Source organism: Scyliorhinus canicula, chromosome 15 (assembly GCF_902713615.1).
Source record: "Scyliorhinus canicula chromosome 15, sScyCan1.1, whole genome shotgun sequence".
In the NCBI taxonomy this organism is placed as follows: Eukaryota; Metazoa; Chordata; class Chondrichthyes; order Carcharhiniformes; family Scyliorhinidae; genus Scyliorhinus; species Scyliorhinus canicula.
Window position 1 is genome coordinate 140,288,766 of NC_052160.1, and position 26,677 is coordinate 140,315,442.

Sequence of the window (26,677 nt, forward strand, 5' to 3'; positions counted from 1 at the left end):
ATGGGGCCGAGGTGGAGATGGTTAGCAGTTTCAAATTCCTAGGGGTGCACATCTCAAAAATCTGTCCTGGTCCACTCACGTCGACGCTATCACCAAGAAAGCACAACAGCGCCTATACTTCCTCAGGAACTAAGGAAATTCGGCATGTCCACATTAACCCTTACCAACTTTTACAGATGCACTATAGAAAGCATCCTATCGGGCTGCATCACAGCCTGGTATGGCAACTGCTCGGCCCAGGACCTGCAAGGAACTTCAGAGAGTCGTGAATACCGCCCCAGTCCATCACACGAACCTGCCTCCCATCCTATGGACTCATCTACACCTCCCGCTGCCGGGGGAAAGCAGGCAGCATAATCAAGGATCCCTCCCACTCGGCTTACTCACTTTTCCAACTTCTTCCATCGAGCAGGAGATACAGAAGTCTGAGAACACGCACGAACAGACTCAAAAACAGCTTCTTCCCCACTGTCACCAGACTCCTAAATGACCCTCTTATTGACGGACCTCATTAACACTACACCCTGTATGCTTCACCGATGCCAATGCTTATGTAGTACATGGTATATCTTGTGTTGTCCTATTATGTATTCTCATGTATTTTCTTGTATTATCTTGAATTTTGTTCAATTCCCTTTTCTTCCATGTACTGAATGATCTGTTGAGCTGCTTGCAGAAAAATACTTTTCACTGTCCCTCGGTACACGTGACAATAAACAAATCCAATCCAATCCAATAAGGCGTGTGCCTCGAAAAAAGTCGATCTCATGTCAAAGCCGTGATTTTGGCCTTGAAAAGAATAATAATTTCTCATGAACCTCATGTCAAATTCAACCCCCAGATTTTCAGGGATCAAAGCCCAAATATTTCAGAACCAAAGCATAATCCTGGAGCTGTTCCATGTAATTGTGAACATCTTGCTTTGAATTATATTTGTATGGTTCATAATCTTCTACAATAAATAAATATTAGATCATTCAACCAAAATATTTTGTGTTGTTGGTTTCTTCCATTGTGATGGTTTTTTTTGGATTTTGCTGGGACTCAGATCAAAGACCCATCGACCCCTCAAAAACATCACCCATTTAAACACCAATCCCATGATTGACTGAAAATATTGGTCTGGAAAATTCAACTTTTACACCAGTATACATAATACTGTAGTGACTAAAAGGTTTTCACAGCTTTGAAGTGTCACCAGGATCAAGTAGGTGATTTGTGCACTACAAGTTCCACAGACATGGGTGCGATTTAACCACCGCGTTGCGCCTAGCCCGGATCTGGGCGTGCCCGTTAAATAGTGGGAAAGTGCTGCCTCACGGCGCCGAGGTCCCAGGTTCGATCCCGGCTCTGGGTCACTGTCCATGTGGAGTTTACACATTCTCCCCGTGTCTGCGTGGGTCTCGCCATCACAACCCAAAGTAGTGCAGGCGAGGTGGATTGGCCATGCTAAAGTGACCTTTAATTGGAAAAAATGAATTGAGTTCTCTAAACTTTAAGAATAATATAGCGGGAATGGCCAAAATCGAGATTCGTACCAAGCGCAAATCAGTTTGCTATCTACCCTGCACACTCTGGATGGCAAATTCTGGATCATAGCCAAATATTGCGAGAGTATCATTAACCCCAATTTGCATTAATTTCAATCCCACTGGCGCGATTGAAGTCGAAGATAATGGATTCCTAGGAATTTTTAAAAATTCATTCTGGGAAATGGGCGTCGCTGGGCTGGGTCAGCATTTGTTGCCCATCCCTAATTGCCCTTGAACTGAGTGACTTACTGGACCATTTAAGAGGAGGGCAGTTAAGAGTAAACCGCATTGCTGTGTAGGTCTGGAGTCACATGTAGGCCAGACCACATAAGGATGGCAGATTTCCTTCCCAGAAGGATATTAGCGAACCAGATAATTTTTAACAATTAACAATGAGTTCATCTTTAGACTTTTAGTTCCAGATATTTTATTGAGTTTAAATTCCCTTGGTGGGATTTGAACTGGGTCCCCAGATCATTATCCTGGATTACTAGTCCAGCAACAATAGCACTAGCACATCGACTCACCAGCAACAAATCAGGCGGGCATTGTTCAGTACTCCTTACTAAAAATGTGAGGCTGGCGAAATGGCTGCTGAGGAGGTGAGCAGCCATTTCCCTTTACCCGCTACAGCTCAAGAGCACCAAAGATCCCCAATGTCTTCGAGGACCACCCCAGGATGACGGGTTGGTTCTTGGGGGATAAGGGGTACCCGCTGAGGTCCTGGCTAATGAAGCCTGTGCGGTGGCCGGAGACAGAGGCGGAGAACCAATATCAAAAGGCCAGCCGTGTTGTCATTGAGCAATGCATCGGACTACTTAAAATATCATTCCGATGTTTGGATCACTCTGGTGATGCAATGCTGTACACTCCCAGAAGGTCTCCCGTTTTGTGGTGGTCTGCTGTGCCCTCCACAACCTGGCACAGCAGCGGGGCGACTTGCTGGAGGAGGAGGAATATGCAAACCCATCTGAGGAGGAGACGGACCAGGAAGGGAGGGGAATGAGCACGGGGAGGACTCACAGGAGGAGCCGGAGGATGAAGGACAGGTGGCGATGAGATTTTGCCCTCTTTCGCCCCATCCCCCTCCTTCCTCTCTTGAGTGGCGGGACAACTCTGAATAGCCCAGTCCTATCAGATGGAGATCCTACAAGACAATGGACATGTGGTCAGTCAGAGGGAAGCTTCATTTTGTCTGATATGAACAATTCACATGAGGCAGGTCATCTTGGCGAAGGGGCAGTGGATCCTCACCTCTGTGGCACAGGCCAACTTTGCTGTCAATGACTGCTCTCTCCTCAGTCAACCCCGCGATCTCCAGGGCCCATTCCTCACAGTGGGTGAGGACTCGGATGTCTGGTACTCTGTCGCCGTCCTGGCCCTTACCTGCTTCTTATGGGTTATCTTCTCCTTCCGGGACAAAGAGAGGGCTTAGTGGCCCACGCGCCTGATGGACCAGGAGGTCTCTAGCAGGTGGCATGCAGTGGTTGTACTGGTGGGTTCCAGGGGGTTCTGAGGGGCAGTCACGATGATCGGATGTGGAGAGCGTGTGAGGTGTCAGCAGTGATTTGTGGGCGGGAATTTGAGGGGTGGCAGGCGGACCTGATGCCAGGGGAGAGATGGTAACTTACCCTTGCAGCTCGGTGGACGTCGTTGGTCTTCTTCCTATATTTTAAGGTGGTCTGCCTGGTCATGGTGCCCACACTGACAGCAGCTGCCACTACCTCTCAAGTGGTATTGGTAGCCCTGCTACTGGTCCTCCGACCCCCTCCGGGGGGCAGGTGCCCTGTCTCTCATCGACGGCGTTCAGAAGCCTGGCCACGTCGCCACCCCGAAAGCGAGGAGCAGGTCTGCGCGCTGCGATGTTTGTGTGTTGACTGGAAGGGAGCGATGAGGGAGCCTTTAAAAGAAGCTCCCCCTCATTAGCGTTGAGACGCTGAGGCAGGAGTCTGTCGAATCAGATGGCGAGACTGCCAGCACTGGCGAGAAGCTCCCGGGAGCTCATTTCCAGTACTAAGTGCCATTAAATACGGGCTGCGATCTCGCCACCGTGGCCATCGTGAAACACCCCACCAATTGCACCCAAAATGATACTTAGAAATGTTTCCGTTAAATCCGGCCATGATGTTAGTTTGAGATCTTGACCAAGGCACAAGGAAAACCAGGGGCTGGTTTAGCACAGGGCTAAAGAGCTGACTTTTTAAAGCAGTCTAAGGCAGGCTAGCAGCACGGTTCAATCCCTGAACAGGCACCGGAATGTGCGACCAGGGGCTTTTCACAGTAACTTCATTTGAAGCCTACATCGGGATAATAAGTGATTTTCATTTTCATTTCACCTTTTTTTACAAATAGCATCATGAGATCCGACACACCAACTTAAACGAGTGGATGCAAATGGAGCCTCAGTTTAATGTCCCCTCTGAAAGCCAGCGCCTCTGACAATGCTGCACTCACTCAGCACTGCCCAGAGCAGCCTGTGTCCACCTTCCTGTTCAAAATCTTGAAATTGGCTTTAGCTCATGCCTCTGATTCAGAAGTGAGAGCGAGATTACTGAGTGTGCGCTGAGGTGAGCTAACACATAATTGCAGGGAAGGTGGGCCACTGCAGTGGCAAGCCACAATTCAGTTGTCCACCTCTAAAAGGAGATCTTCAAGTCCCACTCCATAGACCTAAAACTCTGGCTGACACTCCAGAGCAGGTACTGGGGGGTGTCTTTCGGATGAAACATCGAACCTGCTGGTCCTCTTGGGTGAACATAGAAACCTCGTCGCACCATTTTCAAAAGGAGCGGGTGCGAAATCCTTGATGTCCTAACCAACATTTACCCTGTATCAGCATCATGGAATAAAAACACAGATGATCTATTGATCATCACATGGCTACTTGTGGGAGCTTGGCTGTGCACAGATTGGCTGCTGTGTATCCTACATTACAAGAGTCATTACACTTGAAAAGTACTTAATTAGTTATAAAGTGCTTTGAAACATGGACTTGGGCCAGGATACAAACGTGGACCAGGCGGAATGGCACCCTGGGGATCTCCAGGGCCATCAGAGGCCCCTGGGTGGCCAGGGATAGTGCAGGGTGGCCAGTGCCCGGAACCAGGTAAAGTGCGGATGTCTGGGGTACAGGAGTGTGTCCAGCTAATGCACTCTGGCTGCACCGAGGGCCTTGGTCACCGGGCCTCGCAATGGGGGAATGGAGGGTCCTGGGCTGGAAGACGCCACTGGTTTCTAGTCTCTCACCCTCTCCAATTCCGTACAGATATTAACGGGGTGGATGATATCTGGGACTCCGCGGGAGGCTGCCCGCACGGTGCTGCTGACAGACCAGGCGGCCAGACTCCAGAGAAGGCGACGGCAGCAGCGTCGACAGAGGCTTGTGGTGGCGGCCCATCTGCAGGGCCCCGCCCCACACCCTGAGGACCAAGCCGCCCATCAGGCAGGGAAGACCAGAATCGGAGGCTGGCAACTGACCATGGTTTACAGGCGTTGCTGGTCTTTTGAAAAGATGCAGGAGAAAGGACATGTGGTCATTAATGAGAGGGATGGGTCAGGGAGAATGGACATGTGGTCAGTGAGAGGGATGGGTCAGGGAGAATGGACATGTGGTCAGTGAGAGGGATGGGTCAGGGAGAATGGACATGTGGTCAGTGGGAGGGATGGGTCACGGAGAATGGACATGTGGTCAGTGGGAGGGATGGGTCAGGAGAATGGACATGTGGTCAGTGAGAGGGATAGGTCAGGGAGAATGGACATGTGGTCAGTGGGAGGGAGGGTCACGGAGAATGGACATGTGATTAGTGGGAGCGATGGGTCAGGGAGAATGGACATGTGGTCAGTGAGACGGATGGGTCAGGGAGATGGACATGTGGTCAGTGAGAGGGATAGGTCAGGGAGAATGGACTGTGGTCAGTGATGAGAGGGATGGGTCACGGAGATGGACATGTGGTCATTGAGACGGAGGATGGGTCAGGGAGAGTGGACATGTGGTCAGTGAGAGGGATGGGTCAGGGAGACTGGACATGTGGTCAGTGGGAGCGATGGGTCAGGGAGAATGGACATGTGGTCAGTGAGACGGATGGGTCAGGGAGAATGGACATGTGGTCAGTGAGTGAGAGGAATGGGTCAGGGAGAATGGACATGTGGTCAGTGAGTGAGAGGGATGGGTCAGGGAGAATGGACATGTGGTCAGTGAGTGAGAGGGATGGGTCAGGGAGAATGGACATGTGGTCAGTGGGAGGGATGGGTCACGGAGAATGGACATGTGATTAGTGGGAGCGATGGGTCAGGGAGAATGGACATGTGGTCAGTGAAAGGGATGGGTCAGGGAGATGGACATGTGGTCAGTGAGAGGGATGGGTCAGGGAGAATGGACAGTGGTCAGTGGGACGATGGGTCAGGGAGAATGGACATGTGGTCAGTGAAAGGTGGGTCAGGGAGAGTGGGCATGTGGTCAGTGAGACGATGGGTCAGGGAGAAGGACATGTGGTCAGTGAGAGGGATGGGTCAGGGAGAATGGAATGTGGTCAGTGAGTGAGAGAATGGGTCAGGAGAATGGACATGTGGTCAGTGAGAGGGATGGGTCAGGGAGAATGGACATGTGGTCAGTGAGTGAGAGGAATGGGTCAGGGAGAATGGACATGTGGTCAGTGAGTGAGAGGATGGGTCACGGAGAATGGACATGTGATTAGTGGGAGGGATGGGTCAGGGGAATGGACATGTGGTCAGTGAGAGGGATGGGTCAGGGAGAGTGGACATGTGGTCAGTGAGAGGATGGGTCAGGGAGAATGGACATGTGGTCAGTGGGAGCGATGGGTCAGGGAGAATGGACATGTGGTCAGTGAAAGGGAGGGTCAGGGAGAGTGGACATGTGGTCAGTGAGAGGAATGGGTCAGGGAGAATGGACATGTGGTCAGTGGGAGGGATGGTCATGGAGAATGGACATGTGGTCAGTGAGAGGGATGGGTCAGGGAGAATGGACATGTGGTCAGTGAGTGAGAGGGATGGGTCAGGGAGAATGGACATGTGGTCAGTGGGAGGGATGGGTCACGGAGAATGGACATGTGGTCAGTGAGAGGAATGGTCAGGGAGAATGGACATGTGGTCCAGTGGAGAGGGATGGGTCACGGGAGAATGGACATGTGGTCAGTGGTGAGAGGATGGGTCAGGGAGAATGGACATGTGGTTCAGTGGGAGGATGGGTCAGGGAGAATGGACATGTGGTCAGTGAAAGGGATGGGTCAGGGAGAATGGACATGTGGTCAGTGAGTGAGAGGGAATGGGTCAGGGAGAATGGACATGTGGGTCAGTGGGAGGGAGGATGGACAGTCTTTCTGGCATTAACAATTCACATGTGACAGGTAATCTGGGTGCGAAACCCAGAGTATCCTCATCTCTGTGTCGTACGCCAACCCTGACGTTGGTGACTGATCTGTCCTCGGCCAACCCCCCCCTGTCTACCTCTGGTGCCCGTTTCCTTGTAGGGGATGAGGACTCTGATGTTCAGCGCCCTGCCGTCACATCTGGGTCCCGCTTCCATCTTGTGGGCCAACCTCTCCTGCGGAGACACAGAGGGGGCATCGTGAGCCACACTAAGAACATAGAACATACAGTGCAGAAGAGAGGCCACCCGGCCATCAAGTCTGCACCGACCCACTTAAGCCCTCACTTCCACCCCAACCCCGCAACCCAACAGCCCTCCCCCCCCCCAGGTTTATATTAGCACTGCAATGAGGTTCCTGTGAAAAGTCGCTAGTCGCCACATTTCCACACCTGTTCGGGTACACAGAGGGAGAATTCAGAATATCCAATTCACCTAACAAGCATGTCTTTTGAGACTTGTGGAGGAAACTGGTGCGCCCGGAGGAAACCCACGCAGACACAGGAGAACGTGCAGACTCCCCAAGCCGGGAATCGAACCTGGGACCCTGGCACAGTGAAGCCGCAGTACTTAAAAAATTTTTTTTAGAGTACCCAGTTATTTTTTCCAATTAAGGGCCAATTTAGTGTGGCCAATCCACCTATCTTGCACATCTTTTGGGTTGTGGGGGTGAAACCCACGCAGACACAGAGAAGGTGCAAACTCTACACGGACAGTGATCCAGGGTCGGGGATTCGAACCTGGGTCCTTACAGCGCAGTAGGCAGGCAATGCTAAACCACTGTGCCACCGTGACTGCCGTATGAAGCCGCTAGTACACTGGCCACCTGTGGCCACCGTGCCAGTCTGCTCCAACAGGGGACTGATATTTATTAAACTTAGCAGATTTTTAAATCAGATTTAAATATGATTTATCACGCATTTGATAAAGATAGAAGAAACAAACACCCAGAGGAAGGGGATGGATGGATGGACAGGAAGGGTTGTTCCTTTTTAAACTCTCTTCAGAACATTCGACTGTTTGAATTTTCTCGCTGGGGCTACATTGCTGCCATGGCGATTTTTTAGCAGTCCTTCCTTTAGTTACAGTTTCTGCTCTTTCCTTCCTTTCCTCTACCTAAAGACTGTGACCCACACCATAAAGATGTCTGTGGTTGCAAGAGCCCACTGGTCAACCCTCCCCCCCCCCCCCCCCCCCCCCCCACTCCCCTGGTGATACTTGCATGGGATAAGCCAAAGCTTGAAAGTTCTGCCTCCTTCAAAAACTGCTCCATTTTCCCGACACGTTTGAAGATTTTGCTTTGAACGCGAGGTTATCAAGCTTCTTGTCTAATCACGGCTGGCTATCCATTCATGATATCAAACCCAGGCTTTATGTCCAGTTAGCTGAGCAAAGTCAAGGCAACCTGTGGACATTGGCAAAGCTTCTGAAACAAATCAGAAACTAACTCACTCCAGAGACCCTTTATTCTACTTACTTTCAAGTCAAAATTCAAAAGCTTTTCCATTAAAAGCAACGGCACGTTTTCCTATAAAGGGGAGGTGATGGCACCCGTGGTGGGGGAGTTCTAATCTACCAGTGTTACGGACAGGGTCGGGTAAGAACAGAAGAACGCTTGCACCCCTATTCCACAGTGTCTCTTAATCAGCCCATGGGCGTGATTTTCTGGCCATTCCCGCCTGCGGGATCTTCCGGTCTTACAGATGCCGCTGTGCGTTCGCTGGTGTGGAGCATCAATGCCAACCCCTCCGCGGCACGTTCCCTGCAATGGGAAACACGTTTACAGCGACAGGACCAAAAGACCCCATCGTCGACCAATGGCTGGCCACCTCTACTGCTGCAGAACATGCCATGGGGGGGGGGGAGGGAATACCGGCTGATGTGTGCGCCCCGGCGTGTGTGCAGCCACTTTAAATAACAGCAGCAACCTTTGTGAGTTTAAATGAAGAAGATTGTTTATTCACACATTCACCCCAAAAGTCTAAATGCTATGTCACTCATGTATACAGATATGCAGGAGAAAGTTCAAGAGCATAGTGCACTTTGCATGTTGCAAACACAAAAAAACCTACAAGGCCATTCGGCCCATCAAGTTTGCGTCCAATCCTCTGAAAGAGTACCTTACCTAGGGCCACACCCCCGCCCTATCCCCACAACCTAACTTGCACATTCCTGGACACTAAGGGCAATTTAGCATGGCCAATTCACCTAAACTGCACGTCTTTGGACTGTGAGAGGAAACCGGAGCACCCGGAGGAAACCCACTGTTTCCCAGTCCATCATAGCCAACTCGTGCCTCGTTGCATCATAATTACCTCTAGACCCTGGTCTCAGACTAAACTACCTCACTATCCGTTTGATAAAAAAATCCTATAATATTATGGTCACTCATCCCAAGGGCATGACTAGATTGCCAACTAATCCTTTCTCATTGCACCCTACCCAGTCCAGGATGGCCTGTTCCTTTGTTGGTTCCTCACCATACTGGTTCCAGAAAATCATCCCGTGTACACTCTAGAAATTCCTCCTCTATTGCACTGTGCTTAATTTGACTCACCAAAACTATATGCAGGTTAAAGTCACCCTTTATCACATGCATCTTTAATTTCCTGTTAATGTATTTCCAACATGACCACTGTAGTTTGGTGGTCTCTATACCACCCCCCACAATGTTTTTTGCCCCTTGGTGTTTCTTAACTTGGCCCATAGCAGATTCCACATAGTCTGCGCTAATATCTTTTCTCAATATTGTATCAATAGCTTCTTTAATCAACAATGCAACTCCACCACCTTTTCCTTTCTGTCTGTCCTCCCTAAACACTGAATAGCCTCAATGGTTAGTTCCCATTTTTGGTGCCAACTATATCATTCCCATGTACATCTATCTGCACAGCTATTTCATCAACTTCATTTCAAATGCTCCGAGCGTTCAGCTGCAAAACCTTAAGGTTAGTCCTTTAACGTTCCTTGTCCTTCTTCAACTATGTTTGGCTGTGTCCTTATCAGATCTGGTCCTTAATTACTCTGCCTATCACTTTTCTAATCCTTCATACTGTCTGTTTCTTTTATTACCTAATTTCCCTTGCTCTGAATCCTTACATAGGTTCCCACTCCCCTGCCATATTAGCTTAAACTCCCCCCCCCACCCCCACCCCCCCCCCCCCGCGCCCTGCTCAGACATAACCCATCTAGTTTGTACAAGTCCCACCTTCCCCCGGAACCGGACCCAATGCCCCAGGACTCTGAAACCCTCCCCCTCACACCTCTCTTCAGCCACTTATTCCTCCTTTATACCCTACTGTTTCTACTCTGACTAGCACGTGGCACTGGTAGTAATCCTGAGAACATTATCTTGGAGGTGCTACTTTTCAACTTTCTTCCTAGCTCCCTATATCCTGCTTTCAGGACTATTAACTTTTTATTAACTTATGTCGCAGGTACCAAAGTGTACAACAACCACTGGCTGTTCACCCTCCCCCCTAGAATGTCCTGTAACCACTCTGAGACATCCTTGACGAGAGAGGCAACATACCATCCTGGAGTCTCATATACTGCCATTGAAAAGTCCAGCTATTCCCCTCACAATTGAATTCCTTATGACTATTGCAATTCTGCTCCATTTGCTCCTCCCTTGTGCAGCTGAGCTAATTGAGCTGTGCTACGAATTTGGCTGCTGCTGTTATCCCGAAAGGCCATTCCGCTCAACAGTATCCGAAACAGTATATCTTTTTTGCAGAGGAATGGTCACAGGAGATCCCTGCACAGCCTGCCGAGCCCTCTTGGACTGCCTGGTGGTCACCCATTCCCTTCCTGCCTGTGGAGTCTGAGCCTGTGGTGTGACCACCTCTCTGCAAGTGCTATCCAGGATAGTATCCACCTCGCAGATGCTCCAGAATGTCTCCAGGCACCACTCCAGCACCGAAACCGGGCTTCCAGGAGCTGCAGCTGGAGACGCTGGACACAGGCTGGATCTGGGAATTGGAAAGATTCATAGTCTCCCACATGGAACAAGAAGAGCAGACCACGGCTTGGAGCTCTCCTGCCGTGTCTTACCCATTTATGTTAAATTAATCCTTTGGTATCAAATAATATTAACTGGAATTAACTAATCGTAACTAGGGTCCTTCTTGTCGGCTCCTTTTTATTCTGGAATTTATAACCGTACTCACCCAATCAGCTGGAAGCAGAGAAAAAGAAAGCCACGGGCTTTCCTCAATCACAAGACTCCACTGAATCCCCCGTTTAACATAATGGAATAGAAACAGATGCCCATCACTTCTAATTGGTTGGGAAACACAGAAGCCAGATGCAAATGTTGTGGCTGCGTTAAAAAGCCATTGGTAAATATGCAGCTGAAATCTCGAGGTTTGCTATGTGCTGACAGCCACCCCCATTCCAAGTGGGGCTGAAAATTGAAATTCAGCTCTCTAAAAGGAGTGCATTAAAAAAGCAATGGTCAAATAAAAAGCTTTATTTCTGTCTGTGCTCAGAGAACTCACTTTTGTCCCTGTGCCTGTGTCTAATTCCAAGTGCTGATGATTGTTTGTATGAAAAAGCTCTCACTAAGTTTAGAATCATAGAATCTACAGTACAGAAGGAGGCCATTCGGCCCATCGAATCTGCACCGGCTCTTGAAAAGAGCATCCCACTTAAGCCCACACCTCTACCCTATCCCAATAACCCAGTAACCCCACCCAACCTAAGGGCAATTTATCATGGCCAATCCACCTAACCTGCACATCTTTGGACTGTGGGAGGAAACTGGAGCACCCGGAGGAAACCCACGCAGACACGGGGAGAACGTGCAGACTCTATATGACCCAAGCCTGGAATCGAACCTGGGACCCTGGAACTGTGAAGCAACTGTGGTAACCACTGTGCTACCGTGCCGCCCCACGTTTAAGATATCATCCACGGATTTCATTAAAATTATACTCCTGATTTATCTTTTCTATATTGTTGAATATGTCTCTTTAACTATGGACTGACTCTCTTCAAAGGTGAAGACTACAGAATTTCTCCTACCTTTCCGACCTAAGAGTAGAGATTTGTCGTTGTTCCTTATATTGCCTCCAATTTAATGCAGAGTTTGGACAATGTCAATCTTCCGAGATGAATGAGCTAAAATAAGCCAAATATCTTGTCTCAGTTAAATTTACATTATATATGTGTCATGTGGATAGTTATATTTTGGACATGGACTGAGGTCTGTTTCTGTGCTTTATGTAATTTCCTTGAAGCAAGGTTTTCTCAAGGGGAGTCATCAGGGGCCACAGAAGGAGTTGAAGGGGTAGTCACCGTACCCCTGTCTTAGACTCTACCCTTGCTGGAGACTTGGATGCTTCAAATCTGAAAGACCCAATGACCAAGTTGAGACTGGTGGCAAAGGTTAGGAAGTCACCTGATAAACTTAACTTATGAGCTCCCTTACTGTAAATCTCTGTATATAATTGTAAATAAGGGGTGCAGATCCGGCTGCAACGGGTAAATCGTGCGTGAGCCCCAAATCAGGCTCCCTGCCAGGCCGATCACGAGACACCCAACTCGCTTCGCCCGGCAAGGTCCAGATCCTTATGGCTCACGTAAATACCCGGACGCCTGATTCACCCGGCACCCTGGTCTCAGTGGCCGCACCTGGGAAACTTCGCCAAGGCGTAGTTTAGTACTGACGTACACAAACGTGGACCAGTTGTAACTGCACCTTGGGGGGGGGGGGGGGGGGGTTCCCAGGCCATTGGAGACCAGCAGGTGGTTGGGAACAGGACAGGGTGGCACCCTGGCACTCCCCCTGGCATTTTAACTTGAATCCGCTGAATCGCTCGGTTCTTTCTGCTTTGCATTTCGGGGATCTGCAAGAGAACTGAAGGGGGGAGCAATGTGGTCGCATGTCCCCTTTAAGGGCTGATACTCCGTGGGCCGCATGACAGGCCCTGAGCCTATGAAGACAGAGCACGCGCGAGCGTTAGCCTATCGGGTGTTTACGTGCAGATCTGGATTTTGGGTCTTAGCCTGCATCGAGGGAACAAGACCTGTGTAATAGTTGTACTGTCCTGTTCATGTAGGTCTTCCGAGTTGAGTAAACATCTGTTGTATTTTAAAACTGCCTTGTTGATCACCTCGCAATTGAACATACGAATAACTCGATAATGGCCCAGGTTTTGTGGTTAATAACAGTGAGGATCAATTGGACAGCAACTTCTGGTGGCTGTACATGCTCTGTTAAATGTGGCAATAAGAATGTTTCTAGCCCTGCTCCTCCAGAAGCATGCAATACAGTATCTCACTGTCATTTTACATGTCCATTGTCAGATTTCTGATGATAATGGTAACATCTCACCTATTTTTTAAAATAAATTTAGAGTACCACCCAATTAATTTTTTCCAATTAAGGGGCAATTTAGTGTGTCCAACCCACCTACCCTGCACATCTTTGGGTTGTGGGGGCGAAACCCACGCAGACACGGGGAGAATGTGCAAACTCCACACGGGCAGTGACCCGGGGCCGGGATCGAACCTGGGTCCTCGGCGCCGTGAGGCAGCAGGGCTAACCCACTGCGCCACCGTGCTGCCCAACATCTCACCTTTGATGCCACATGCCACCAAGCTATATCATCAATGGACTCTGTGTTGTCACTGCATTTTTCACAACAAGAGGTGAATTTCAGTCACGCACGGCGAGTCCTGCGAGTTTACAAGCACATCTGTGCATACTGACCTGTCAGCAGTTGGGACTGCAAACACATTGTTTATCATTCACCCCTCTGGCCGTCCATCGACTCTCTCATCTTCATGACCTGAGATTTGAATATGCACCAGATAAAAGAATCCTGCACATTTCATCTTGCATTAATTATTTAGCGTGCATTATGTCTGCAAGTGTCTGGAAACTGCATATGATGGCCATCAGTTCACACAGTGCACCTTGACAGGAGGATCAAATGACAGAACCAAATAGCAGAAGGATCTTGTCACGCCGGTCAAAATTGGAAGGGACAAGTAAAGTGAATCTCTGCAGCCCCCCCCCCCCCCGCGGTGAAGCTGGGATATAGAGGGAACCGCAACCTTTTGTCAAAATCGGAGTCTGTAGGGAAAAGGGTTAGTGACCTGCCCGGCAGTCCCTGTTTGGCGTGAAGCTCGTTCACTATACTCTTAATTTTTTTTTAATTTAGTGCATCCAATTCACTTTTTCCAATTAAGGGGCAATTAAGCGTGGCCAATCCACCTAGCCTGCACATCTTTGGACTGTGGGGGCAAAACCCACACAAGCAGGAAAGAATGTGCAAACTCCACACAGACAGTGACCCAGAGCCTGCGACCTCCGCGCCGTGAGGCAGTAGGGCTAACCCACTGCGCCACCGTGCTGCCCTCCCTTTGCTCTAATAATGTTACCTAATTTCAGAATCCCGTTTAAGAATGAAAAACAGCTCCTTTGTGCTTATTTGGTTCCCAATCTGTCACGCATTTGTAATCATGACTCTATTCTTGCAATTTCTTTGTGGGGGTTCACTGAAACCTGCAGGGTGTGGCATTGGGGGGGGGGCGGGGGGGATGCTGACTGGCGACGGCTGAGGTGCTATCCACTGAGCTCTCAGATAAAGTGATCTTTCGGTGAATGGGAGGTTGGGCTGAGCTGATGTTTATTCCTCACTCAGCCTTTGTCTCAAAGTCTCATGGATGGCAGGGTAGCACAGTGGTTAGCACTGTAGCTTCACAGCGCCAGGTACCCGGGTTCGATTCCCGGTTTGGGTCACTGTCTGCAAAGTCTGCACGTTCTCCCCGTGTCAGCGTGGGTTTCCTCCGGGTGCTCCGGTTTCCTCCCACAAGTCCCGAAAGACGTGCTTGTTAGGTGAATTGGACATTCTGAATTGTCCCTCAGTGTACCCGAACAGGCGCCGGAATGTGGTGACTAGGGGATTTTCACAGTAGCTTCAGTGCAGTGTTAATGTAAACCTACTTGTGACACTAAAGATTATTAAGAAATTCTGTCAAATAAACAATGCAGTCAAGACAGATATCACACCAGGTTATATCTCCAGCTGGAGAATTATTAGAAAGAAGAAATTTCACTTGAATTACAGCAAGAAATTAGGTGTCACCCTTGGCTCAGGTGTCTCTACGTCAGCTCTTAAACCAGGATGTTGTGGGTTCAAGCCCCATGCCATAGATTTAAGCACATGGCACTTGAGTGAGGTTTTGACAGCACATTCAACCATCAGAGGTGCTGCCTTTCACTTAAGAGATCAAACTCAAGCCCCTCCATTCTCTGACGTGGCTCTGACAATCCTGTGGAACTAGTCAAAGAGAAGTTGAGACGGTTTCCTGGAATCCTGGCCAACACTCAGCCCTCAAACTACACTCAACCCTCAAACTAAAAACAGATTATCTGATCATTCATTACCTTGGTATTTCTGGGATCTTGCTGTGCACATTGGCTGTCACATTGCCCAATGTTACAACAGTGACTACAGTAGAGAAGCACATCATTGGCAGTGAAGCAGTTTGGGACATTGTGATGTCACAAAAGGTCACAAAAAGTGCTACATAGATGCAAATTTGGTCATTGTGACCCATGTTGATACCAAGATGAAAATTGTGTCTTTTGTCCTAACGTTTCTCTGACCCCAACACGCTAATGAGGCAGGGAGGCAGTGGTGTATTGTCACTGGCCTAGTAATCCAGAGACTCATGTTAATGCTCTGAGGATGTGGTTCAAACCCCATCATTGAAAATTGTGAAATTTGAATTCAATAAAGATCACTAAACATAGAATCACTACAGTGCAGAAGAAGGCCACTCCCGTTTACACAAAAGAACAGGGCCATGCCATGAAGATGCAATTAACCTCCAATTAATGGACAAATGATGCCATCAGAATGTATATTGGGCTAATGATGGTCAGATCAGAGTGTCCAAGGGGACAATGGATCTTAAGTGAATCACCCCGGCTGAACAAGGGTATCCTGTTTATTCTCTTTAACGAGTCTAAATCTGAATGGGACTATGCAACTCAGGCCTGGTGTGAGTGTACACCTCTGACTCGGTGCTAGCACTTTTTACCCTCAGTCTGTTAACCCCTAAATTGCCCGTTATACCTTTGATCCAATTTCCTAGCATCTCCCTATCGTAACAAAATTGAGAAATGTATTCCTTTTGGAACAGCACCAAAAGTGAGGTGCTGATCACTTTCAGCCCAGGAGGTACTGGGTCGTGCTCTGGTATCCTCTGGTAGATTGGAACAGGTGCTTCGGAAACTCCTTTAAAGATGTGGACGGTCCACCACAAAGATGCTAACAAGACTGTTCTTGGGATTTAAGATTTATCAGTCAGGATTTTCTGTCGGGAGACTCTGTTCTCCTGCCGGAGCTGAATTATAACCAGTTTATGATTCCCCCTGGGAGCGCAAACCGCTAAGCAATTCAGTGTTCCACACCGTGCAAATTTATCCATGGTGTGGAATAGAGAGCTAGAGAGCCGTCCAGACAGAGGCAGTGAGAAGAATTACAGCTGCAACACTTACCTTGCAGCTCCACATGCCCTATCCTGGAAGGAGAGCAGCTGTGACCTGCATTTGGTTACCACAAATCCATCCACTGCAAACCATCCACAGCTTTCTAGTAGTTGTCTGTGATTGACAGCTTCCACAAACCATCTGCAGCTTTGATTTGTTCATCTCTCTTCACGGTTCAGTGGCCAAAGTGGTAAAACCCCAGTGTTTGCAAACATTGATCACATCAAAGTCCACATCATTATGTTCCATCTGCACACTCACTTAACCTGCCTTTATCCCTCTGTAGAACCTTTGTGTCATCCTCACCGCTTGTCTTCTATTTTTGTGTCATCTGCAAACTTGGCAATAGTACATTCATGTCCCTCGTCCAAATCATTCATATGTATTGTAAATAATTGTGGCCCCAGCCTGTGCACCCCACTAGTTACAAATTCAGAAATGATGTCCCCGACTATTTGTGATGATTTTATAGTGAAGTAAATGTTTATCAGACAAGAGGGAAAATATAAAATAAAATAGAATGATACTTAAACGCAACAATGTTACCAATATGTTAAAAGAGTTCCAAACAATCCCGACCCTGGATCACTGTCCCTGTGGAGTTTGCACATTATCCCCGTGTCTGCGTGGGTTTTTCCCCCACAAGGATTGGCCATGCTAAATTGCCCGTAGTGTAAGGTTAATGGGTTGGGTTACGGGTTTACGGGTTACGTGGGTTTAAGCAGGGTGATCATTGCTCGGCACAACATCGAGGGCCGAAGGGCCTGTTCTGTGCTGTACTGTTCTATGTTCTAACCCAAAAGATGTGCAGGTTAGGTGGATTGGCCACGCTAAATTGCCCCTTAATTGGAAAAAATAATTGGGTACTCTAAATTTTTTTTAAAAGAAGAAAGAAAAAAAAAATTCTCGTGCAATGCCTTCTGAAGTTGTCTTTTCAGATCTGGCTTTGTTTCCACTGCTTGTTCAGAGTTGACCAGCTATTCCTGCTGTGACCCCCACGAGTTTCAGTATCTCCTTAAATCCATTCTCTCCATTTGATCTCTCCATTGCCTCACCCAGTTTCTTAAGCAATGCCCTCTCCCACAATCGATTAAGTTCGTTCTTTTACTTTAACTTTTAGAATTTAAAAGAAAAGTAAATTCCTTCGGTCCATACTTTACCCGTGACACCTTTCCTTTCCACCCTTCATAGCTTATACTTTTAACCAGAAAACCCCATTCGAATTGACTCCTGTTCTATAAACATCCTTTCTAATGTAAAGATCTGCTTGAAGTATTTCTGGGCTTATTACCATCTCCAACCCACAGTTTAGATTCACACAGTCACTCAGTCTCTGTTGCTTCAAATGTGAACCAACCATCTCCAAAATGTGGCAAGATTATTACTAACGGAAAAATATTTCCTGGGTTTTCCTGACAGAATCATGACCATTGCCAAAAACCATAGCCTAAACAAGTAGGGTATTTGGTTATTTTAACAGGGCTCTTTCGATATAAATCAAAGTATACCATTATGTGCTAATATACTCAGTTGGACTACATTTAGAATGCTGCATCAAGATATTTTTTCTCCTCCTATTGTGGGTTTATTTGAAGGATGTGTTGTGTTGGTAATGAATTATGGCATTATTTTCTCTGAAGTGTGCCCACACACACACACATTATCCAGGGGCTGAACATCTGTTTGCAGAATCGTGCCATGGAAGAAAATCAATAGTTGAGCGACAGTGTAAATTGGGTCTCGTGAGCGACAGCCACACGCCAAGTGTTCTCAGCTGACACATCATTCTGCATCATTGAGGAGAAATTGGGTTCCTAACAATCTCGGCTGGTGTAACAGTGGCTTAATGTCTCTGGATCAGAGAGAGAAAACGGTTCCACTGCTGGTAGCTGCCCGATCCCTCCTCCTGGAAATGTTTTTTTTGTGGGTGGACGTTGCGATATGTTAGGTCCGAACTTGACTATGAAGCTTCCAAAGTTGAAAAGCCTGCTGACAGTGATGGTGTAAGTCTACACGCAAAGAAGTCGCTTTTGGGTGATAGTAAATCCAGGAGCCCCTATTAAACATTGCCCGACGGCAGGCCCGTGGGGGGGGGGGGGGGGGGGGGGCAGGTTTAGCTCAGTTGACTGGACAGCTGGTTCGTGATGCAGAGCGAGGCCAGCAGCGCGGGTTCAATTCCCGTACTGACTGAGGTTATCCATGGAGGCCCCACCTTCTCAACCTCCCCCCTCGCCCGAGGTGTGGCGATCCATAGGTTAACTCACCACCAGGAAAGCAGCCTAAGGTCACCTGGGTCTATGGCGACTTTACAAACCAGGCGGCCGATTCACTTAGCACCGCTTTTGACATCTCTTCCGCAAGCTCAATTTTACCCCCTTTAAGAACAAATTCTATCTTACAGCCCAGGCAAGTAATAAAATGTGAGAAAATTCCTGGGGATCAGACTATTGCCCAGCTCTCTCTATCTCCCCTTCTGCCTAAGCTACATCTGACATTCTTTATTTATGACAACAAATTGAATGGTGTCGTTTTGCAGATGATAAATATCTATCGGACTTGCAAGGCGAGAATTCAATTCATTTCAAATTAATTCAGATTAGGTTCCGTATAACCCTGCCATATAGAATCTAATGTTACATTAATGCGTGAGTGATTGCCTAATTACCAGTCACTCTGTTTTGCACGTCGCTAACCCTCTCAGCGGAGGCTCCTGCAGACACTTCAGAAAATCCTTGGACTCAGCTTTTCCTCTCTCTGTCAGTTCCGTAATGCGTAGATTCCCCAGCACAACAATGCAAACCCATTTTATAAACAGTCCTACTTGACCCCCAGAGTTCCAGTAAAATGATTCTCCAAACATATTTCCTCACATAAAATTAGATGCAAACAGAATAGCGTTTGATTCAAAAAGTGCTCCAATGTAGTGAAAAGAAAGATTTGCATTTATATAGCAGCTTCTGTGACCTTGTGAAGCCCTAAATTGCTTCACAGCCAGTGAAGAACATAAGAAATAGAAGCAGACGTGGACCATTCGGCCCCTCGAGCCTGCTCCACCGTTCAATAAGATCATGGCTGATCTCCACTTCCCTACCTGTCTCCACCGCACGGCCCCCATTATCTTTAACTCCCTTGTAAATCAAAAATCTGTCTAAGTCAGCTTTAAATATATCCAATGACCCAGCTTCCACTGTTCTCTGTGAAAGAGAATTCTAAGGATTAACATCTCTGAGATGTCTTCTCTGTCTTAAATGAGGGATACTTTATTTAGAAACGGTGGCGCCTTGGTTCTAGGTTCCTGCACAAGGGAAAACACCTCCTGCAATGCAGCACTTCCTCAGAACTGCACTGCAGCATGAGCCTAGATATCTGTGTTCACGTCTTGGACTGGGACTTGAATCCATCTTATTGTGACTTCTTTTTATTCGGTCATGGGATGTGGGCGTTGCCGGCTGTACCAGCATTTATTTCCCATCTCTAATTGCCTTTGAGAGGGCATTTAAGAGTCAACGATATTGCTGTGGATCTGGAGTCACATGTAGGCCAGACAAGGTAAGGGCGGCAGACTTCCTTCCCTAAAGGACATTGGTGAACCAGATGGCAGGCCATGTTACAGTTGTATAAGACTTTGGTTCGGCCACATTTGAAATACGGCGTACAGTTCTGGTCGCCACATTACCAAAAGGATGTGGATGCTTTGGAGAAGGTGCAGAGGAGGTTCAGCAGGATGCTGCCTGGTATGGAGGGCGCTAGCTATGAAGTGAGGTTAAGTGGATGAGAATTATTTTCATTAGAAAGACGGAGGTTGAGGGGGGGACCTCATTGATGTCTACAAAATCATGAGAGGTATAGACAGGGTGGATAGCAAGAAGCTTTTTCCCCAGAGTGGGGGACTCAATTACTAGGGGTCACGAGTTCAAGGAGAGAGGGGAAAAGTTTAAGGGAGATATGCGTGGAAAGTCTTTACGCAGAGGGTGGTGGGTGCCTGGAACGCTTTGCCGGCGGAGGTGGTAGAGGCGGGCACGATAGCGTCATTTAAGATGTATCGAGACAGATACATGAATGGGCAGGGAGCAGAGGGATAGAAGTCCTTAGAAAATAGGCGACAGTTTTAGATAGAGGATCTGGATCGGCGCAGGCTTGGAGGGCCGAAGGGCCTGTTCCTGTGCTGTAACTTTTCTTTGCTCACGACAATCTACAATGTTTTCCTGGTCATCATTAGACCTGCCATGGTAGGATTCGAACCCAGAATCATTATCCTGGGTCACTGGTTTACTAATCCAGCGACAATACCACGATGCCACCACCTCCCAGGGCCACAGCTGACACTTATATTTCAAAAGTTTTGTTCTAATTAACTTTAACAGAGGGGTAAATGCATTGTGTGTTCACCCCAATACAAGGGCTTTGATTCTAGAAAAGAATCACATCTTCATTTTTCTCTTTCACGTTTCCAGTTTCTCCTATTGTCCAGTTCTTTAGTTTGCAGTAAAAGTAAAGAATGCTGTGTGTTTGTCACTCCATCAGGCCTGGAGTACAGAAATAAATAGTGTGTGTCAACCACCATTTTACTCAATCAATTGGGGGCAGGACATTGGAATAATAATCTGGAAACATCTACACTCCTTGTTTTAAATAGCTTAATAACTTTGTTAAAATGACAAAAACATGTTTCTGGTCAATATGCAGGTACCCTGATGTTGGTCTGATGCAAACTGTCATAACCCCCACGAGGACCACGAGGAAACCGCTATTGATCGCCTCGTGTGACTCATGGAGTACATGCTTCCCAGATAAGGGACAGAGCCCAACCGCCCAGGGCTCATTATGTACTGATATCGATATCATAGTGGTTAGTACTGTTGCTTCACAGCGCCAGAGTCCCAGATTCGATTCCCGGCTTGGTTCACTGCGCGGAGTCTGCACGTTCTCCCCGTGACTGCGTGGGTTTCTTCCGGGTACTCCAGTTTTCTCCCACAAGTCCCGAAAGATGTGCTGCTAGGTGAATTGGATATTCTGAATTCTCAGTGTACCCGAACAGGCGCTGGAGTGTGGTGACTAGGGGCTTTTCACAGTAACTTCATTGCAGTGTTAATGTAAGCCTACTTGTGACAATAAAGATTATTATTATTTTAAAGCCGGCCCAAAGCAGGTCTTGGACAGAAATGGTCCTCCCAGCAAGGATTGTCCTGGGAGCGAGGTGCTGCTTTCGCAGACTATTATAAATGGTTAAAAAAAATTCATGTTTAATTTTCGCCAGCTTCCTCAAGTTGCTAAACTGACTAAAGTGGAGGAAAGGCCTGACTTATGTTTGTGTCACTGTTACTTCCGAGGGAAGGGATTAAATGTTTAGAAAACATCTGTGAAGCAATTGATTTTGATAGAGTGGTTGAAGCAGCTGTTTTACTTAAAGATTGGGGAACATTCTTCCCTCACATTCATTGCAGACATAAATATATACAGACATGTCATCAACATATTCTTAAAGCAGAATCTATGCTGGCTTCAACATTACTCTCCACTCCCCACTCCATTCCATCTTCTTTGTCGCCTTGTTGCTTCCCACCTCATTTAAATGACTTATTCCCGCTCTGTTGTTTCTTTTAGTCCAATAATTCTCCTCGAGATATGACATCCCATATTAATCCCATTTACTTACATAAAGCCCTCTTTGCTCTTTGTCAATGAGACACAGCCGCAGTGTAAATGCTTGTGGCAATCGAAAGTAAACAGGAAGTCCATTAAAACCATACAAAAACGTTTGTTGAATCTTTTCGTACTTTGAATAATGAAATGGATTTTTTTCCCTAATTGATGGTGTTAACCAAAGAAAGGGTCAGTAGCTAATAACGCAGGTCACAAAGATGATTTTAAAAAGTCAAGGGAGAAGAAAATAAGGGAAATCAGCAAGTGGTGTTTAGGCGATGCCCAATCTGGGGGCTAAAAACCTGTGGATTAAGTGAAGTAAGAGGTGGTTTGGAGTTCTGGAAAATGCCGATAGAATTGGAAATTCAAACAGAGTAAGGATACGACTAGGATGAATAATGTGTAGGATGACATTTGGAGTTTTGAAGAAAGTTCTGATTACGTTGAAACAAATCACTGTGTCCCCAGTGTGTGATGCTATTACGATTTCACAAGCAAGGTACTTTTTAGTATAAACTGCCCCTTTAAATGATAGTGGTTTGATTATCGCAGTCATCACTGCAAACTTTAAAGACAAGTAGCTAGAGCCATTATTTTTCTCCCTGTAACGTTCAAACTAAACAGATATAGAGACAACCTTGTTTGAATGTCACTTCTGAGAATCACAGAAAATGCAGCACAGAAGAGGCCCTTCAGCCCATCGAGTCTGCACTGACACATGAAAAACACCTGATCTGCCTACCTAATCCCATTTGCCAGCACTTGGCCCACAGCCTTGAATGTTATGATGTGCCAAGTTCTCATCCAGGTACTTTTTAAAGGATGTGAGGCAACCCGCCTCTACCACCCTCCCAGGCCGTGCATTCCAGACCGTCAACACACTCTGGGTAAAAATGTTTTTCCCAAAATCCCCCCAAACCTCCTGCCCCTCACCTTGAATTTGTGTTCCCCTCGTGAGTGACCCTTCAACTAAGGGGAACAGCTGCTCCCTATCCACCCTGTCCATGCCCCTTGTAACATTGCGCACCTCGATCGGGTCACCCCTCAGTCTTCCCTGCTCCAGCGAAAACAACCCAAGCCTATCCAACCTCTCTTCACAACTTAAATGTTCCATCCCAGGCAACATCCTGGTGAATCGCCTCTGCACCCCTTCCAGTGCAATCACATCCTTCCTATAATGTGGCGACCAGCATTGCACACAGTACTCCAGCTGTGGCCTCACCAAAGTTCTCTATACAACTCCAACATGACCTCCCTGTTTTTGTAATCTATGCCTCGATAGATGAAGGCAAGTGTCCCTTATGCCTTCTTCACACCCTATTAACCTGCCCACCAGCCTTCAGAGATCTATGGACAAACATGTCAAGGTACCTTTGTTCTTGGGAACTTCCCAGTGTCATGCCGTTCACTGAATACGTCCTTGTTAAATTTCTCCTTCCAAAGTGTATCACCTCACACTTATCTGCCCATTTGACCATCCCGTCGATATCTTCCTGTAACCCAAGACACTCAACCTCACTGTTAACCACCCGGCCAATCTTTGTATCATCCACAAACTTACTGATCCTACATAGCCATCTACATCATTTATATAAATGACAAACAATAGGGTGCCCAGCATGGATCCCTGTGGTAAGCTACTGAACTCTGGTTTCCAATCAGTAAAGCAGCCATCTATCATCACCCTCTGTTTCCTACAACCAAGCCAATTTTGAATCCCCCTTAACTAGTTAGCCTGAATCTCACGTGCATTTGCCTTCTTTATATGTCTCCCATGTGGGACCTTGTCAAAGGCTTTGCTGAAATCCATTTAAACGATATCAACTGGCCCTCATCCACACTTGATCACCTCTTCAAAAAATGCAATCAAATTTGTCTCTTGCATGTTGCGAGTGGGTATGTTGTGCGCTTTGAACTGCAGCCTGCTTTCCAATAACTGTTGCATGAAGTTATTCAGCAACACAGTGCAAACCACCAAACAAGTCAAATAATTTCTGACTCAACATGATCCAAAGGGTATTCAATCACCAGCATTAATTGGGTTATTACTGTATCAACCGGTGCAGCCTCTGATTTCTCTTCCAAGGTCTTTGCCTTCCACTTGACATTTGTTACAGCATTTAATCCTCACTATGCCACAGGGAAATATAAGTTCTTGGCTAACACTGGCATTGCACAAAAGCTGGCTTCGTGTTTGATCATCTTCGCAAATCATAGGAATGCAGATTGAAATGTTTATGAGCATCCTCAATCAGCACGGACACTCCATTGGAAAGATTCATAAAATAATATGAAACCCTTATATTTGTGATTCTGTATTCTTGGTCTGTCACAAAAGAATCACCTTCAGCACAGGATAGCAAAATACAGAATTGACTGAAAGAAGTCTCTGTTAAAGTGTTGTGATTATCCCCTTTGAGGGGCGATCTGCCAAGAGGGTCTCGTTGCCCGGGTAACCAGTCAGGGACCAGGGTAGGGCATCGCCCGAGCAAGCGCGGGTTTCTGTATAGGTTCGATCCTTTTCTTTTCATTAATTTAGAATACCCAATTAATTTTTTCCAATTAAGGGGCAATTTAGCGTGGCCAATCCACCTACCCTGCACATCTTTGGGTTGTGGGGGCGAAACCCACGCCAACACAGGGAGAATGTGCCAACTCCCCACGGACAGTGACCCAGAGCCGGAATCGAACCTGGAACCTCGGCGTCGTGAGGCAGCAGTGCTAACCACTGTGCCACCGTGCTGCCCTAAAGGTTTGATCCTTGACGCTGACACACAGCCAGGAGAGTTGCAAACCTCTGCATTGTAGTTAAATGTAAATAAACACTGCAGTTGTAATTTACCCAGTTGGTGAATGGGAAATATTACATGAAGGTATTTAATTCAAACGATAACTGTAACTGGGGCAGGCAGGGGATGTAGTACTTTCAGGGAACCAATAGGAAGAAAGAAAGAACTTGCATTTATATAGCATCTTTCACAACCGCAGCATGTCGCAAAATGCTTGAGAGCCAATTAAGTATTTTTGGATAGCAGCCACTATTTTGATGTTGTTATTAACTAACTATTTACAAAGACCCCAGGGTAAGCACATGGTGTTCGAAGGCACAGATTTTCTGCTCCGAGCTCACTTGGGGCCTCTCGGTTACCTCCTTACTCATATCACAGTAACATCATTAATGTCATCACAGTCTCATGAACGTAAACATTAACCCATTACTCTGCAGTCACTGTAATTTAGGAAATGCGGCAGCCAATTTGCACGCAGCAATATGATAACCTCTAGACCGTTTGTTTCTAGCTGCAGATGAGTTGGTAGCACGCTTGCGTCTGAGTCAGAAGGTTGTGGATCCCCTCACTCAACATCACAAAACAGGATTACTGTTTGTGGGGGCTTTCTGTGTAAAAACTGGCTGCCACATTTCCTCCATTGCAACATTGACAGCACTGGAGACTCACCACCTTCTCAAGGGCAATTAGGGACGAATAACAAACGCTGGCCTTACCAGATACATGCACATACCACAAAAGAGGACTAAAAAATAAGCCCACCGGATCTTTTACATTCACCTAAAAAGATTTAATAATTTAATATTTGCTTATTGTCACAAGTAGGCTTCAATGAAGTTACTGTGAAAAGCCACCTAGTCGCCACATTCCAGCGCCTGTTTGGAGAGGCCAGTACGGGAATTGAACCCGCGCTGCTGGCATTGTTCTGCATTGCAAGCCAGCTATTTAGCCCACTGTGCTAAATGAACCCCTACTTTCGGCACCTCCAACAATGGAGCACTCCCACTCTCTCACGAGAGTGTCGACCGATATCTTGCATTCAACTGTCAGGAGTGGGGCTTGTTGGCCATGTCTAACATTTCAAAAAAGCTGGTTAACTTTATAACAAGGATCGGAACGGGAAATAAATCAATTAGGTTGTAATGGTACTGGCTGAACCCTTTGGTCCAGTAAAATCTAGTTGCTTCATCCAGTAGAATCTCTGGAAGCTAATCGCACTTACACTTAGCTCCAGGAGCTTGTTATTTATGCCTTCTCACTTTCATACTCAGAGGAGTCACATCAGTACAGTGCTGAGAAGGTGCTAGATTGTCAGATGTAGCAAGCCTATTTGAGGTACTGGAGTAGTTAGGTCTTGCTTCAGTTGTATAGAAGCTTGGTTAGACCGCACCTGGAGGGGGTGCTGTGTACAGTTTTGGTCCCCTTACCTCTGAAAGGATATCATTGCCATAGAGGAGTGCGGCAAAGATGTTTCTCTTGGTTGGGGAGTCTAGAACCAGGGGTCACAATTCAAAAATAAGGGGGATGTCACTTAGGACCGAGAAATCACTCTATACAGAAGGTTGAGGATCTTTGGAATTCTCTATCCTAGAGGCTGTGGTAGCTCAGTCATTGTGTACATTTCAGGTAGAAATTGATAGATTTCTGATTAACAATAATGTAAATGGTTATGGGGATAGTGGCCGTTAAAGGCTTTGTAGCGTTTCATCAGCCATTATTGTATTGAATAGCGGAGCAGGCTCGATGGGCTGAATGTCCTAAACCTGTTCCTATGTTCCTTTGGAATAAGATGTTAAACTTAAACTTAAATGTGTTCACTGAT

General features: G+C 47.0%; 1 long non-coding RNA gene across 1 annotated transcript in view; it reads right to left on the reverse strand.

The window, feature by feature from the left end:
• Positions 1-13,711, reverse strand: part of LOC119979028 — a 44,195-nt gene extending 30,484 nt beyond the window's left edge. Inside the window, exons 1-2 of the long non-coding RNA XR_005463622.1 lie at positions 13,631-13,711; positions 11,941-12,036 (exon numbers count right to left, since the gene is read on the reverse strand). This is a non-coding gene — a long non-coding RNA (uncharacterized LOC119979028). The remainder of the gene's footprint in view (positions 1-11,940; positions 12,037-13,630) is intronic.
• Positions 13,712-26,677: the final 12,966 nt, after the last annotated feature.